Source organism: Arachis ipaensis, chromosome B6 (assembly GCF_059453495.1).
Source record: "Arachis ipaensis isolate K30076 ecotype BB chromosome B6, ASM5945349v1, whole genome shotgun sequence".
Classification (NCBI taxonomy): domain Eukaryota; kingdom Viridiplantae; phylum Streptophyta; class Magnoliopsida; order Fabales; family Fabaceae; genus Arachis; species Arachis ipaensis.
The window spans coordinates 78,761,620-78,779,923 of NC_142441.1; the positions used below are offsets into that span (position 1 = coordinate 78,761,620).

Here is an 18,304-nt window from a genome sequence, read left to right on the forward strand (position 1 = left end):
AACAGAGAGTTGTGCGAGTGCGAGACTGCCCTCGCGCTAGTGGCATAAAACGGGTCACGCGACTGCATGACCGACGCGACCGCGTCAATCAGTATAAGCACAAGTCGCGCGACCGCGTGCCCCACGTGACCGCGTCGATTGCGCCGCACAGCTTTCCTGATTTGCCACTTATCTTATCTTTTCTTCCCCAATCCTAATTTCTCCTCCCTCCTTTCTTACTTACTTCTTCTTTCTTTCTTTCTCTTCTCATTCTTCTTATCTTTCATTTCATTTTATTTTCTTTAATTTATTTGCATACTTTCATTCATTGCATATTTTTATTTTTCTTTTCTAAATTTATTATTTTACCATTGGTGTTCAAATGTTCTTATTCAACTGTTATATCTTTCCTGGTATTATTTTGGTGCTTCATGACTTGTTCTATTTTAATTGGGTAATATTATTTAAATCAATGCTAATTTTTATATTACTGATATTCCTTTTGCATTGACATGAACTTACATTGTCTTTCATTACCCACTCTCTTCCCCGTTGTTGCAAATTTTGCACCACTGGTATGCCATGGCTTCTATTGTTTTCTCATGTACATGTTGAAGCTTCCATGTAAATGAGACCCTTATCATTTGGCATTAACCCACCCATACTTCATTTATTTTCTTATCTCTATTAATGGGTTACCTTTCTTCCCTTTTTCTTTTAGAATGGCCACCCGGAAGGGAAGCGAAAGACGTTTACATGGGGAGACAGGCAAGTCAATCTGCACAATCTATAGAGAAAGACATCAGTTGGAGCAGCCCATCCACTTGTACATCTTAGCATGCACCGAGGACGGTGCAATCTTTAAGTGTGGGGAGGTCGATACCGATCTCCATGGGTCAGCCATATTCTTCTTTTCAACACCAATAGTTTATTTTCCTTGTTAGTTGTTGCATATGCATGTTTGATTGCATATTTGTTTGTTTGATTTTATGCATATTTTACCACTTGGTTGAAGTAATATTTTCTTTTTTAAGAAACTTTTTAGAGCATTTCACTAATTTGAATAAAATTTAATATTACACTTGTTTGAAGAAATATTATACTGGAACATGGTTTAGAGCTCGAACACACAAAACCTGTGAGATTTTTGAGCCTATTTGAATTGGTTGCATTTTACCAACCAATATTTTATTTTTGGTGTGTGTTTTTCTCTCTAAAAATTGTGATCTTTGTTTTGCTTAATTCTATATTTCCATAGTTTGATGTATGCATACACTTACATGATTGAGGCCTTTGTTTCACTAAGCTTACATACCCATATGGCCTTACCCTTTCATTATTCTTTGCAAACCAATGTTGAGCCTATTATACCCCTTTGTTCTTTACTTTAGCACATCATTAACTCTAAACGGAAAACAATAATGTCCTTAATTTGAATCCTTGGTTAGCTTAGACTAGTGAGAGTGCTCATGAATTAAGTATGGGGAAAGTTGAATACATTTGGTTTGAGAATTGAGTATGTTAGAATTTTCTGAAAATGTGAAAAAAATTAAAAAAAAAATTGTTTAGGACATGATTCATGCATCCAATAAATTAATCATATGCATTGAGAAAAATAAAAGAAAAAAAATATATAAAAAAATGAGAAAAAGAAAAAAAAGAACAATTAAGCAAAAAGGGGACAAAATGCCCCAAAGTAAGTGATGGAAGCAATGCATATGTACTGTACTTGAAATTAGAATGCATGAATATGTGAAAAACATGGTTAATGGACAATTAGGTTTTTGTACTTTGATTACATGGATTGTCTTAAGTTAGGTGGAAAGTTTAAGTTAATTAAGGATTCAGATTTTAGTCCACTTGGCCAAATACAATCCTACCTTGACCCTAACCCCATTACAACCCTTAAAAGACCTCTTGATATGTGTATTTGTGCATTAAATTTTTGTTGATTGTTAGATGAAGAGCAAGCCTTAGAAAGCAAGGTTAGTAGAGAATTGAGAGAATCGAAGCTTAAACACTTGAGTGATTAGAGTGTATACACTACCAGTGAGGGTTCGATGCTCAATTCCTTGTTCCCTGCTTTCATGAGCTATTTTCTTCTTGCAAGTCTATTTGTACTTCATTTTCATGATTTGAATTAGTGAAATCCAGTTCATACTTCTTCTTGAAGGATTTGTTTACTTTTAACCAAGTAGGTAAAAGCATTTAGCATTTAGTTGCATTCATAGGTTGCATTTCATACATTCTACCATCTTTATAGCTTCACTTGAGCTTAGCATGAGGACATGCTATTGTTTAAGTGTGAGGAGGTTGATAAACCACTATTTTATGGTTTATCTTGTGCTCAATTGAGTGGATTTTATCAACTCTTTACCCACTTATTCATAATATTTGCATGGTTTTATATTTCCTTCCTAATTTTATTCTATAATTGGAAACTTGCTTCCCGAGCCTTTTAATTACCAAAAATTAATTTCCACTTATCACCATTAGATGCCTTGGATGATAGAAAGGAAGCATGCAAAAGTGAAAGCAATACAAGAAGTTGAAGAAGTTGCTAAGCTGTCCAACCTGACCTCTCTGCACTTAAACGGCTATAACTTGAGCTATAGAGGTCCAAACAATGCGGTTCCAGTTGCGTTGGAAAGCTAACGTCCGAGACTTCGATTTGATATATAATATGCTATAGTTTCTCTGACGATAGGCGATGCGAATGCATGCTTGATGCGGATGCATCGCAGTGACGAAAAACTAGTGTGGCAGATTTTTTCTCCAGCAATTTCTGGGCTGTTTTCGACCCAGTTTTCGGCCCAGAAAACTCATATTAGAGGCTATAAAGTGGGGAAATACATCCATTCATAATTAAGCTTTTCATATTCACAATTATTAGGAGTAGATGTAGTTTTTAGAGAGAGAGGTTTTCTCCTCTCTCTTAGGATTAGGATTTAGGATTTCTCTTAGTTTTAGGAGTGACTCTCAATCCCAAGTTCAATGTTCTTTTTATTTATTTTCCTAATTTAATTTATGAACTCTTCCATGTTACATTTGATATCCTTATTAGTGCTAATTGAGGTATTTCAGAATTATGATTGCTTTCTTTTATTTATTATATAAATAATTTGAATTTTTCTTTTTTGGCTCTGGTTGAGTCATTGGAGACACTTGAGTTATCAAACTCATTGTTGATTGAAAATTGAAATTCTTCAAGAATTAATTCGAGTTCTAATAACTCTAGCCTTTCCCAAGGAAAGACTAGGACCTGAGGAATAAAAATTAATTCATCCACTTAACTTACCTTCATAGTTAGAGGTTAACAAAGTGGGAGAAAAATCCAATTCTCATCACAATTGATAAAGATAACCAGGATAGGACTTCCAGTTCTTCATACCTTGCCAAGAGATTTTATTATTGTTAATTTATTTTACTTGTTATTTAAATATACCTGTGCCCATTGCCCAAACTCCAACATGCCAATTTACAAACTCATAACCAATAATAAGAACATACCTCCCTGCAATTCTTTGAGAAGACGACCCGAGCTTTGAATACTTCGGTTATCAATTTATTTATGGGTTTGTTACTTGTGACAACCAAAATATTTGTATGAAAGGACTTTTGAAGGTTTAGAAACTATACTTGCAACGAGGATTTATCCGCAAATTTCTAGACCACGCAAAAGTCATCTTATCATTCGGCTAACTAGATAATTAGCTACAGGTGTATACCAAGGGACTACCTCAGATACTGCTTACAGGTTATCGAATGGGAAATTATCAGCTATAGGTGCAGGGTCATCTGTAATGTGCTCAAGGCGACTCACGTGGTCTGCCACTAAATTCTGGTTACCACTCCTATCCTTAATTTCTAAATCAAATTCATGTAATAGCAGTATCCAACGTATGAGCCTTAGTTTGGATTCCTTTTTAGCTAATAGATACTTTAGAGCTGCGTGGTCTGAGTACACTACTACCTTCACACTAAGTAAATAGGCTCTGAATTTATCCAAAGCAAAAAGAATAGCAAGAAGCTCTTTCTCAGTAGTAGTGTAATTGGACTGAGTGGCATCTAAAGTTTTAGACGCATAAGCAATAACAAAGGGGTTCTTACCTTCACGCTGAGCCAGTGCTGCTCCTACTGCATGGTTGGAGGCGTCGCACATTATTTCAAATGGCTGGCTCCAGTCTGGTCCTCTCACAATTGGAGCTTGAGTCAGGGCGGTCTTTAGCTTATCAAATGCTTGTTTGCAATACTCACTGAACTCGAACTCAATATCCTTCTGCAGTAGTCTGGATAAGGGAAGTGCTACCTTACTGAAGTCCTTAATGAATCTCCTGTAAAAACCTACATGGCCAAGGAACGAACGGACTTCCCTCATAGAGGAGGGGTAAGGTAAACTAGAAATAACATCCACCTTTGCTGGATCTACAGAAATGCCAGTATTAGACACAACATATCCTAGTACAATACGTTGTTTTACCATAAAGTGACATTTTTCAAAATTTAATACAAGGTTTGTACTGACACATCTATCTAACACTCTAGATAATCCATCTAAGAGAAGGCTAAAGGAATCACCGTATACACTAAAATCATCCATAAAAACTTCCATACAGCCCTCGATAAGATCAGAGAAAAGACTCATCATGCACCGTTGGAAGGTAGCTGGTGCATTGCACAAGCCAAAGGGCATTCTCTTGTAAACATAAGTCCCAAAAGGACATGTAAAAATGGTCTTTTCCTGATCCTCAGGAGCTATATGAATCTAGAAATAACATGTGTAACCATTTAAAAAACAATAATGTGATTTACCTGACAGGCGATCCAGCATTTGATCAATCAATGGTAGAGGATAGTGATCCTTACGAGTGGCCTGGTTGAGGCGTCTGTAGTCAATGCAGACCCTCTAGGCGTTCTAAACTCTGGTTGCAATGAGATCTCCATGCTCATTCTTCACTGTAGTGATGCTAGACTTCTTGGGCACCACTTGTACTGGGCTTACCCATTCACTGTCTGAAATGGGGTAGATGATGTCTGCCTCCAGTAGTCTGAAATGGGGTTCAGTCTTCTCTGGGGTTGACGGACAGGTCTTGTTCCCTCTTCTAAAAATATCCTATGCTCACAGACTTGAGGGTTGATGCCTACTATGTCTGTCAAACTCTAACCAATTGCCTTCTTGTGCTTCCTCAGCACACTAAGTAACTGCTCTTCCTGTTGAGAAGTGAGTTTCGTTGCAATGATAACTGGAAACTTCTGCTCATCTTTAAGGTAAGCATATTTGAGGTGTGGAGGAAGTGGTTTTAATCCTCACTTCTGATCATGGTCAGACTCTGGGTTGTCTGGAGCTGGCAACAATGGTAAAGCACTGTCATTGTCCTCTGAGAATGTCCCCACACTTGGACCTTGTCCTATGTACTTCTCTTCAAATTCCTCCTGGTGAACTTCAGCCACGGTTTCATCTATAATGTCACACTGGAGGATAGAATAATCCTCCGGAGGATGCTTCATAACTCCATTCAGATTGAAGATTACTACTCGGCCATCTATTTCAAAAGAGTATGTTCCTGAAAAAGCATCTAATTTGAACTTCGAGGTCTTTAGGAATGGTCTTCCGAGTAGGATTGATGATGGCCTCTCTGAGTCATTTTGGGGCATCTCCAGAATATAAAAATCAATGGGAAACGTGAGCCCCTTAATGCCCACTAATACATCTTCAGCAACTCCGGCCACTGTAATAATGCTTTTATCTGCTAACACAAAACGAGCTGCCAACCTTTTTAAGGGAGGGAGCCTCAAAATATCATATATAGACAAAGGCATTATACTCACACATGCTCTTAAATCACACATGCAGTCAGAAAATACTACACCAGCAATAGTACAATTAACCATACATGGACCTGGGTCACTACACTTTTCAGGTAAACCTCCCATTAAAGAAGATATGGAACTACCTAAAGGAATAGTTTCTAATTCATTAATTTTAGAAACTTTGCATATTTAGGTACCTGTTGAATAACATCAAAAAGAGGAACAGTTACCTCAACCTTTTTGAATATCTCTACCATTTTGGGATCAGGTTCCAGCTGCTTCCTGGGCTTCCTTGCAAGTTGTGGAAAGAGAATGGGAGTGGTGTCTTCTGCAGTATCTGCGCCCTGTGGTGCTTCCTCCTGTGGCTGAATTTCTTCTTTTTGTCCTCTTCCTCTTCAACATCTTCTATTTCCACTACCTCTTCAGCTGAGGCATTTTCTGGTGGGCTTGGCTCCTCCTGATTCCTCTCCTGCAGTGTGGTTCCGGACCTTAGGGTGATGGCATTAATGCCACCCTTTGGATTGGGTAATGGTTGAGAGGGGTTTCCACTAGAGCTCAAGGGTTGGTTATTGGAGTTATTCATTGATCCAATCTGTGAGACAAGAGCTTGCAAAGTAGAGTTCAGACCATTTAGTGTAGCATAAAGGTTATTTTCCATGGTCTGTTGTCTCCGATCAATAGATTGTAGTAAGTCATCATTAAAAGATGAAGAAGGATAAGTAATTTGAGAGGTCTACTGTTGGGTATTCTGTGGTCCTTGGGATTGCCTCAGGTGAGGTGCTCTGTAGGGCTGGTTCTGGTTCTGCTGCCTGTTGTTATTATTATTCCAACTCTAATTTCCCTGATTGTCTCTGCCTCCTCTGTTGTTGTTGTCCCTCCAATTCTGGTTAGAATTGTCCTGCCATCCATGGCTGTAATTGCCACCTTGATTGTACCCTTGGTTGGGGCGGTCATAGAAGTTATGAGTGGCTGCCACGGTGTTGTCTTCCTGCTAGAGCTGTGGACATTCATCAGTATAATGGCTATAATCAGCACAGACTCCACAAACTCTCTGTGGGACTAACTGTTGGCTTTGCTGTGGTGGAGAAGGTTGAGCTTGCTAAACTTGTTGTTGATTCAATTGCATCTGCTTCAGCAAGTTGGTCATTTCACAGATACTCTGAGTTAGAGCAGCAGTCTCTCTGCTAGAGGATACTTCTGCAACGGCTTTTGAACGGCCTTGTTTCTGCCTGTGATTCCGAGTGGATTCAGCTAATTCGCTGATCAATTGCCATGCCTGATCAGTGGTCTTGTACTTTTTCATAGACCCATTGCTAGCACTTTCCAATGTGGTCTTATCTTGGGGCCTCATGTCTTGTGTGACGTAACCGAGTAACACTATCTTGTCAATCATATGGTGGGGGCATACTTCCAGAAGATTATTGAAGCACTCCCAGTATTCATAGAGAGTCTCAGATTCGTCCTGAACAATCATGGAAATATCTTTCCTCAGTTTATCAGTAACTTCAGCTGGAAAGAATTTTTCCAAGAATTCTCTTCTAAGTGTATTCCAGTCGGATACAGTTGCTGCGGGTTGAGTGTAGTACCACTCTTTTGCCTTTTCATCAAGAGAAAACAGGAAAGCTTTCAGCAAAATTGAAGTTTCATCTGCACCATCATGCCTGACAGTAGAACAGGCTGCTTGAAAATCTCTCAGGTGCTTGATAGGCTCTTGAGCAGGTAAGCCATGAAACTTGGGCATCAAATTGAGCAGTGCAGTCTTTATCTCAAAGTCTGTAGCCACCACCGGGTGATGCGCTTAAAACGGTTGCATTGTAAAATCAGGGGCTCCAGCCTCCTGGAGAGTAACTCTCCTAGGAGATGCCATGTCACCTACACGTAAATCAACCGAATCAGTAGAACGGGGGCTGGTTTCTTCCTCAAATGACGTTTCAGATCTGCCCTCTGAGAGGACTAACTGACGCCGAGCTTGCCTTATTCGTGAAATAGTTCTTTCAATCTCAGGATCGAATACTGGCAAGCTTGGATCAGGAAGTGAACGCGTCATCTAGCGAAAGAAACAAGCAGCTCATAGTAGCAAGATAAAATAAAATGCAAATAAATAAATTCCAATTAATAACTTTAGCACTCTATTGCAACTCCCTGGTAGCGGCGCCAAAAATTGACGTGGCGAAAATTGGCGAATTAAGAATTGTTATAAGATGTGCGTTACAAGTATAGTTCTTAACAAACCAGAAATCCACTTATCAATTTAGAAGGGTTGTCACAAAAATTAAAATTAAAATACTGGGAGTATGAATCCCTGGTCGTCTCCTAACGAGTTGCAGAAAGGTGTGCTATTTTATTAATTAGAGGTTTTCAAAAAGAGTTTGAGTTGAATAAACAGGAAATTGAATTGGAGAAATTAAGTAATTTAAATAAAAGCCTTGACTGGGAGTAGATTAGTTGGAAGCCCTATTCTTGTTGCAGTACTCTCAAGATTAATTGATAATTGAAGGTTGTTCTATTTAGTTATCCCTTACTAGGTAAGGGAAAGTCAAACAATTCGGAATGCTGTTTCTATTCACAAGTCCCAATCCGCTTACTTGGAAGGACTGGCGTTAGTGACTAGAGAGCAATCCAACAATAAACCCAATTACAATTTCTCCTTTGAGCATTCCAACTCAAGGGTTCCTTTCAATCAACTCCCCATCAAGTTAGGGAACTACTCGCTCATTGTGAATGTGGAATTCATAACATAGAAAAGAGAATTAAAGAAAGACATGATAAATAAAACTCAAAGGAATCAATTAAAAATAAAAGTAACTCTTGTATTAATAAATTCTAAAATAATCCAATAGTCAAATTGAGTAAATTAAAGGACATGGAAGAGTAAAGCCAAGTAAAGAAAACGAACTAGAATGACGAAGTCTTGATGAGGTAATAACTCTTCTCAATATCCCAATGCAAAGAGCAAAATAAAATACTAAGGACTATGAATGTGTAGAGAGAAAAACCTAGAGGAGGAGTAAAAACTAGATCTAAAACTAAAACTGTGTAGAATGAATGTTGTTGTTGGTTTCTGCATGTCCTCTGGCTTTAGTCTGCTTTTCCGAGCCAAAAACTGGGTCAAAACAGGGCCCAAAATCGCCCCCAGCGATTCTGCAGATTATGCAGATCGTGCACATCATGCGATCGCGTCATTCATGCGGCCGCGTCATTCATGCGGCCGCGTCATTCGGCGTTTTGCTTTTCCACGCGGGTGCGTCGTCCACGCCTCCGCGTCACTTGTGCTATTCCAATCCGCGCGGTTGCGTGAGCCATGCGGCCGCGTCATTGCGATTTCCTCTCTTTTGCGCGGTTGCGTGAGCCATGCAACCGCGTCACTTCTCGCTGGTCATCTCCTCAATTTCTTGTGTTCCTTCCATTTTTGCAAGCTTCCTTTCCAGTCTCCAACTCATTCATGCCCTATACAGCCTGAAACACTTAATACACAGATCACGGCATCGAATGGAATAAAGGAGAATTAAAATGCGTAATTAAAAGTCTCTTAGGAAGCAAGTTTTTAATCATGTGATAATTTTAGGAAGGAAATATAAATGCATGCTAATCACATGAATAAGTGGGTAAAGATCATGATAAAACCACACAATTAAACACATTATAAACCATAAAATAGTGGTTTATCAACCATCCGTTTCAAGCAAGACATATTCGAGTGGGATAATAAATCTAATAGAAATGAATTTCACAAACTCAAATGTAGAAGTAGATGGCAACCTAGGCAAATAAGCTTCCAAGGATCTTGACAAAGTGTATCCCATCCTCCTTTTTTCTAAGGACCTCCACCTCCTCACAAGATCTCTCAATCTCAATCCTTTATTCAATAATTTTATCTAAACCCCTTTCCTCACTCAAATCATAAATGGAAGGATGAGAGAAATTTACCTCCACATTACTTTCTATCTCATCGGGAGAAGGTTCTTTAAGTTCAAAGGATTCTTCGCCACTAGGATTTGATGCTTGATCTTCAATTCCAAGGGAACTCAATTCTTGCTCTATCCCATCCAATTCTTCATATGGAATATGCTTTGGAGGATGTGCACTTTCCTCCTCAACATCAAATTCAATTTTCTTGGAGGGATCTCTGATGATTGGGATTTTTGACGGTTTAGAATTCACAATAAATTCTCGTTGCAATATAGTTTCTAAACCAACATTAATCCTTTCATACAAAAATTTGTTTGTCATAAGTAACAAACCCCTAAAATCTATAAATCGAAGTATTGAACCTCGGTTCGTTCTCCCTAGGAATTGCAATAAAGTGTTCTTGTTATTGGTTATGAGTTATATTTTGGGGTTTTTTATGAGAAACACGAAAAGTAAATGGCAAGGAAATTCAAATAACAAAAGGCCTTGGCAAGGGTTGGTGGTCAAGGATCTCTATCCTAATCACTAACCACAACATGAGAATTGGCAGGGATCAACCCCATTAAGTCACCCTGTAACTAGTAAAGGAAAGTCAAATGAGCTATGTCAATCCAAGTCCTTCACCAAATCAATTAGTGAGATCTAGAGTTAATGGCTCCCAATCATCAATTACTTGGACATTAGTAACTCAAGAGTTCCTAAGTTACCTTCCCAAGCCAATAGGAGCAAAATCTATACTAAAGCTAAAAGAGGCATTTCATCAAATACATAGAAGGCAATGAAAGTAAACAACATGAATTGCAAGAATTAAAGAGAGATCTAACTAGAATAGAAAAAGATCAACAATAGAAAAGGAAAACAATTATGAAACAACAAAGAACTTACCAATTACATTGAAGAAGAAATGTAGATCTATAAAAGAAAGTTCATAAGCTACAACTAACAATGCAAAGGAATTACAAGAGAAGTAGAATGCTACAATTACAAGAGAACAATTAAGGATGAATGAGGAAAATTAAGAGAGAAGAAGAAGAAGTAGATCTAGATCTAAACCTAATCCTAATTCTAATCCTAGAGAGAAGTGAGAGATTCTCTCTCTAAAACTAACTTTCCCTCCAAAAATTAAACTAAACTAAACTAATGTGTGAAAGTATGTTATATCCCCTTCAATCCTTGGGTTAAATAGCATCAGAAATGAGTTGGATTGGGCCCACAAGGCTTCTAAAATCGCTGGTCACGAGTTGCATTAAGTGAATTGTGTGCACCCATCAGTGCGCCCCTATCCGCGATGCAACTATGACAAATCTTATATCATTTCAAAGCCCCAGATGTTAGCTTTCCAACACAACTAAAACTACATCATTTGGACCTCTGTAGCTCAAGTTATGCTCGATTAAGTGCGAAGAGGTCGGCTTGACAGCTTTTGCGATTCCTTCATTTCTTCATGAGTTCTCCATTTCTACATGCTTTTCCTTCATCCCCTCAATCCAATCCTTGCCTCCTAAATCTGAAATCACTTAACAAACATATCAAGGCACCTAATGGAATTAGGGTGAATTAAATTTAGCTATTTTAAGACCTAAAAAGCATGTGTTCACTCTTAAGCACAAATTAGGAGACAATCATGAAACCATGCTATTTCATTGAATAAATGTGGGTAAAAGGTTATAAAATCCCCTAAATTAAGCACAAGATAAACCCTACAAATGGGGTTTATCAACCTCCCCACACTTAAACCAAGTATGTCCTCATGCTTAAACCAAGAAAGAGCAAAGGGTATCAACATTTACTCAATGTAAACTAATCTAAATGCAAACTACCTATATGCAACTATCTACATGAATGCAATTGTTTGGTAAAAAAAAAAATCAATTCCCAAGAATACATATGTGCACAAGGGCTAAGGGTATTAACAACCATGCCAAACCACAATTGAATTGAGCTATTAAATATTTTTACAAACTTGCATGAGGAGTGATGATCATAGGTGGAAAACATGTAATTGAGCAATCAAACCCTCACCGGTAGTATTTGCACTCTATTCGCTCAAGTGTTTAGGGTTGATTCACTCAATTCTCCCCTAATCATGCTTTCCAAGATTTGTTTTTTTCTTCTAACAATCGACATCCATTTCATGCATGCATACAAGTATCATGAGGTCTTTTGATAGGTTGTAATGGGGCTAGGGTCAAGGTAGTATGCATATATGGTCAAGTGAGCTTGAAATTTGAATCTTTGGTAAGTTTAGACTTCCTACCTAACCTATGACATCCTATACAATTAAGTTCTAACCTAGCTACCTATCTTTCACTTTCACATACTCATGCATTTTCTTTTCATTTCACAACTCATATGCATTGATTTTATTGAGCTTCGCTTTGCTTTGGGCCATTTTGTCCCCTTTTTATTTCTTTTCTTTTTTTCTTTTTCTTTCTTTTTCTATTTTTTTTCTATTTGTCCTTTTTTTCTCCATATTATTTTTTTCTTTCTTTTCTTTTTCTTTTTTTTCTCTTTTTTTTCTTTCAAGCTACATACAAGAACATCAATGCATATGGTTTTACATTTTAATTAACACATGAGCATGTACCCAATTCCCAATATTTACAACAAAAATACAAAACTACCCTTTTATTCACCCAATGTCCCAAGTTTTCCCACACTTGAATGATACTCACACACTAGCCTAAGCCAATCAAAGATCCAAATGAAGGACATTTGTTGTTTTTTGCTTCAAGGCTTGTAATGTGCTAAAATTAAGAACAAGTGGGTTAAGCGTAGGCTCAAATTACCTAACAATGGAAGTTAAAAGGTAAGGCTATTTGGGTAAGTAAGCTAATAGAACAATGGCCTCAATCATATAAATGCATGAATACACAAAATAACGGACATAAAGAATCAAACACATCAAGGATTATAATCATAGAAAGAGAATAATACACACAAGAAGGAAAAATAAGTGGCTATATAATGTAACCATACAATTAGGCTCAAATCTCACTTTCTTGTGTTCTTAGCTCAAAAACATGATCCACAATATATATATAATTCAAGCAAGTCCTATGAAAAGTTTTCACTCAAATCAATTGGTGCCCTATAGATAGAAATCTTGAAGAACCTCATTATTTTGACTAAGCTTATTATGTATATATATGCAAAATTAATAAAATGGAACAAAAATCCTAAAAACCTAAAATGAAATGCAAAAGTGTTGGAATTAGAAATTTGTCACCCAAAATCGCCGATCGGTTGGACAACCTCCCACACTTAAAAGTTTGCACCGTCCTCGGTGCATTCAAAGATGAGCAAGGGGGTATGGCGACTTTCCGAATTGCTACCTTCAGCTGGTAGATCAACCGGTTACTGGACGTTCTTTCTTCTGCTTCCATTTTTGCTTGCGGTGCATCATTCATGAAAAATAAAAATATAACACCATAAGAGAAGGAAATATAAAAGCAATGAAGCATACATTGTTAGAATGAGGCAAATCACTAGAATTGAGTGAGTGAATTGGTGTGACATTTATGAAAATAGGGATGTGAGTTCTAAATTAGGCGCCTTTTATAACACACATTAGCATAAAAAGCGATGTCACAAAAGAAGCATGCACTTCACTCATTCTAGTATGCTTGAGATGCTTTAAGTAAACTTGTAAGATAAAACAAGCATTAAAGAAGCATGAGAGCATTCAAGCTAAAAGCGTATGGATGCATATGATCATGGAATACAATGCATTGAAGTAAATGCACAATATCCAACAAGAGATTGCCTAATCGAGGAAAAGGATCGAAATTACATGTTGGCCAAATCATGCAATTCAAGAAGAGTTACAAGCTCGAAGGCATTTCGCATCACTTGGTATTCTCAGAAGGTAAGCATGAAGTACTTAAAACCAAGTAGCAGAATATAACCTCAATCAAGGAATCCAACAATGAATATCCAAAAACAATTATGCTAAGATAGCATGCAATTAGGAATAAGCAGCAATATATATCAACAAAAAGTAATAATCCAATAATTAGAATGAAAAAGAGAAAAGAAAGAATGAAAACTAAGTTAAAACTAACTAATCAACTAACTAACTAACTAAGTAGTTAACTAAAATAAATGGTTATCAATGGTGTTTGGGAGTGTTGGATGAGGGGTAGAAGAAGGGAAGAAGAAATGAGAAGGAAAGAAATGGAAAGAGGAGAATAAAAGAGATGTGTTGAAGGAAGGACATCCGCGCGTACGCGCACATGGCGCACGCACGCGGATGGTGGTGCAATGGATGTGACGTGTACGTGTACATGGCGCGTGCGCACGGATGGCTTATTTTGAGACTGGCGCGTACGCATCATGTGCGCGTATGCGCGAGTGGGTTTGTGCGAAAGGCACAGTGCGCGCGCAACGTTCGCACAACTCTCGGGTTTTTGGCTTGGGGTGAAATTTTTCAATCTACGTGTGCACATGGCACGTCCGCGTGGGTAGGCGAAAATGCTTGATGCACGCGTATGCGCGGATGGTGCTCTGTTTTTCAAAATTTTTTCTATGTTTTTGCACCAATCCAAGCATTCTAAACCTCCAAACAGCTCCCAAAAACACCATAGAACCTTATTTAACATACTAAACTACCAATTAGACTCAACAAATCAACCGAAAACATGAATTTAAACAATTACCAATATATACAAAAAGAGAAAATGAAAAGTAGTTACCATGGTGGGGTGTCTCCCACCTAGCACTTTTGTTTATTATCCTTAAGTTGGACTTATAGAGAGCTCCTCTCAAGGTGGCTTGTGCTTGAAGCTATCCTTGAACATCCACCAATGCTTGAGTTTCCAATAGGCTCCATTCTTCAATTTTAATATCTTCAAGCTTTGATGGAGTTCTTCACAAACCATGAGCTTCCAAATTTGATTTTCCTTGTGCGATCCGGGATCCCACACTTTGTTTTGACACCCGTCCTTGAATTGATCATCATGACTCCATCCGGGTGGCATAACCTTAGAATTCTCAAAGAAGCTTCCAAACAACTTCCTAGACCCATGCAATTTGGTTCTCCACCAATCATTACTATACAACTTTGGGCATGCAACCATCATGAACTTAGAGTGATGTTTCCAAGCACTACACAACTCTCTTCTACTTTTAACTCCACAAAGGGCTCTAAGTTGACCATCATTTTCAATTAAACCATATTCAAATGAGAAAGTAAAGCTTAGGGATAAGATTTTTACCCACTTGAATGTTGTGTTGGATGGTGACTTAGGAAGGGGTGGTTCCAATGATCTTGCAATCTCCACTCCTTTGTGCTTTTCCTTGAGTATATCCACCTCTTCGAAAGCTTCTTCAATTTCAATCTTTTCCCATTTATCACTTGGCTTGGTGTGGTCTTCAAGGAGTTCAATTCCTTGCCCAATGGGAGGTGATTCAATTTTGGATAGGAATTCATTGATGAATGAGTCAATTTCTTGATCAACCTCTTTATATTCTTCAATTTCAATATACACCATGCCAACTTTTTTCCTTTGGTAGCTCTCTTCCGATTCACCCTCTTTCTCATTGCTCACCAAGGGTATGGGAGGTTGTGCACATTCTTTTATAATTTCAACTTCATTTCCAATGGGAGAGGATTCAATTGTAGATAGGAATTCATCCATGATTGAATCCATCTCTTGATCAACCTCTTTCAAGTCTCCAATTAAGATTTGCATTGGAGGTTGTTGAAGAGACGGAAGATTGATGGTTTAGAGGTTATAGTAAACTCTCGTTGTAAGTATAGTTACTAAACCAAGCAATCAACCTTTCTTACAAACGTTTTGGTTGTCACAAGTAACAAACCCCTTTAAAATTGATAACCGAGTATTTAAACCTCGGGTCGTCTTCTCAAGGAACTGCAGGGAAGTATGTTCTTATTATTGGTTATGAAGATTGTAAATCGGGGTTTTGAAGATGAGGAACAAGTAATTTAAATTACAATTAAAATAAGTAAAAGATTGTAAGTAAATAAATAATTGTAAAACACACTTTTGGCAAGGTATGAGAAATTGGAAGTCTTATCCTAGTTATCCTTATCAATGATGATGAAAATTGAATCTTAATTCCACTTAGTTAACCTTTACTAGAGCAAGGGAAGGTCAAGTGACTAATTGGTTTGATCTTCAAATCCTAGTTAATTCCTAGAAAAAGATTGGGATTATTAAAGTTCAATTCAATTAACAAAGATAACAATTATCGATCACGTTGAGTTTGATAACTCCTGAGTTACTGATTTCTTAACCAAGACCAAAAGGGAAAAAGTAAATCTACTGGAATAAAAATGTCTTCAGATTGGAAGCAACAAAAACATAAATAAAAGAGAGCAATAATAAACTGAAATACATCAAATAACATTAATTCAAAGAATAATCTGTAACATGGAAGAATTCATAAACTAAATTGAGAAGATAAATAAAAAGGAATGTTGAACCAGATAAAAAGAGATAATCCTGAAAGCAAAAGAAATCCTAATTCAAAATCCTAAAAGAGAGAGGAGAGAACCTCTCCCTCAAAACTACATCTAAATCATGAATACTAACTAATTGGAGACTCTCCTTTGAATGGATGCATTCCCCCACTTCATAACCTCTGATCTGTGCCTTCTGGACTTGGATTTGGGCCAAAAAGGGCTTCAAAAATCGTTGGGGGCATTTTCTGTAATTTCTGGTGCGTGGCCTCTGTCACGCGTCCGCGTGGGTCACGCGGTCGCGTCATTTGGAGTTTTCCTTGTCACGCGGTCGCTTCAGTCATGCGTCCGCGTCATATGTGTTTCGCTTATGGCGCGTGATCGTGTCACTGCTATTTCGCGTTGGCATGCAGCCGCGTCGTCCATGCGATCGCGTCACTGCCAGTTTCTCCAAAAACTCTGTTTTATGCTTTCCTTCCAATTTTGTATGATTCCTTTCCATCCTTTAAGTCATTCCTGCCTTAGAAGATCTGAAATTACTCAACACACGAATCACGGCATCGAATGGAAGTAAAGGGTAATTAAAATAATTATTTTTAAAGCATAGGAAACATGTTTTTCACATACGTCACATAATAAGGAAGGGAAAGTAAAATCATGCAATTAACATGAATAAGTGAGTGAAGAATTGAATAAATCACTTAAATTGAGCATAAAATATATCATAAAATATGGGTTTATCAACCTCCCCACACTTAAACAATAGCATGTCCTCATGCTAAATCCAAGATAAAAAGTAAGGTTAAAGTTGAAGTGGTGAAATCTCATGCAATGCAATCTATTCTAAATGAACCTACCTAAATGAATCATGCAACTCTAATTTTTTTTTCACTTGTATATAAAACTTACATGTAGTTAAATTAATTCACATTCTCAAGGAATCATATATGCATAGCCAAACCTTAGATAATGATAAAGCACTTTTACAATTGAGATGGGAAGGAAAAATATTTTATAAACTTGCAAGACAATTAACAATTTCAGCAGAGATATATGTTGATGAGCTATTGAACCCTCACTGGATTTTGTGTTTACTCTCTAGTCATTCAGTGTTTATTGGCTTAATCACTCTATTCTTCTTTTTATCCTTACTTTCTATAACTTTGTTCTTCATCTAACCAATCAACAATTATAGAATATAGGCATACAAAAATCATGAGGTCTTTAATTAAGGTTGTAATGGGGCCAAGGTAAAGGTAAGGGTATATGTATAAGGCTAAGTGAGCTAATTAAGTGAATCCTTGATTAGTCTAAGATCTCACCTAACATACATATTTTGTAAAGCAAAGCTTCTTTACCTATTTTCCCATATTTTTCCCACTTTTTATGTTACATGCTCATATTTTAATTTTTATTTATTTTTATCCCATGTGCATCGCTTTTTGCATTTGGGGAATTCTTTTGCATCCCCTTTATTCAAATTCTGAAAAAAAATAATTTTTTTTAAATGCACATGGTAATTAAATTATTTTGATTTCACATGAGCATGCTTCCCAAAACTTTTAAAAATAAAAATTTTTATTCTTTTTAACTTTCTACCCTTTTGTTTCTATGATCCATGTTCCCATAAGGTTCCCACACTTACACAATACACACTTTCTATCTTAAGCTAACCAAGGATTCAACTTGGGATTTTTATTTTGTTTTTCTGCTTAAGGCTAGTAATGTGGTTATAAAACAAGAGGGGATTTAAAGTCTCGAGGGGGCTAACAAGGGTGATGTAAAAGGTAGGCTAATTTGGGAATAGTGAGCTAGAATCAAACAATGGCCTCAATCACTTTCTTGGTATGTATCTATATTCTATAATCGGACATTTAGATTAAAACAAAGTAAAGAACACCAGAATAAATAAGAAGGGCGGAACACACATGAATAAAATATTATGGTTTAAATGTAACCATGCAATTAAGCTCAAAACTCACAGGCTGTGTGTTCTCTAACTCAAAAATTATATATCAGTTATATATGTCAAGCAAGTAAAAATTAAGAGTTCCCATTATTCTCAATGTAAATATTAAGGTGGCTTTAAAGTTTGAGTGTTTCTCCTTGATGAAATGTTGTTAACTAACTAATATGTAATGCTATATATATAAGGTGTGGGTTGTTTTTATTCTGTTAAAG

General features: G+C 37.1%; 1 non-coding gene across 1 annotated transcript; it reads left to right on the forward strand.

The window, feature by feature from the left end:
- Positions 1 to 7,177: 7,177 nt before the first annotated feature.
- LOC148561459 (small nucleolar RNA R71) lies at positions 7,178 to 7,285 on the forward strand. The gene has a single exon (XR_015887932.1). It is a non-coding gene; the product is annotated as a small nucleolar RNA R71 (small nucleolar RNA).
- The last annotated feature ends 11,019 nt before the right edge of the window (positions 7,286 to 18,304 follow it).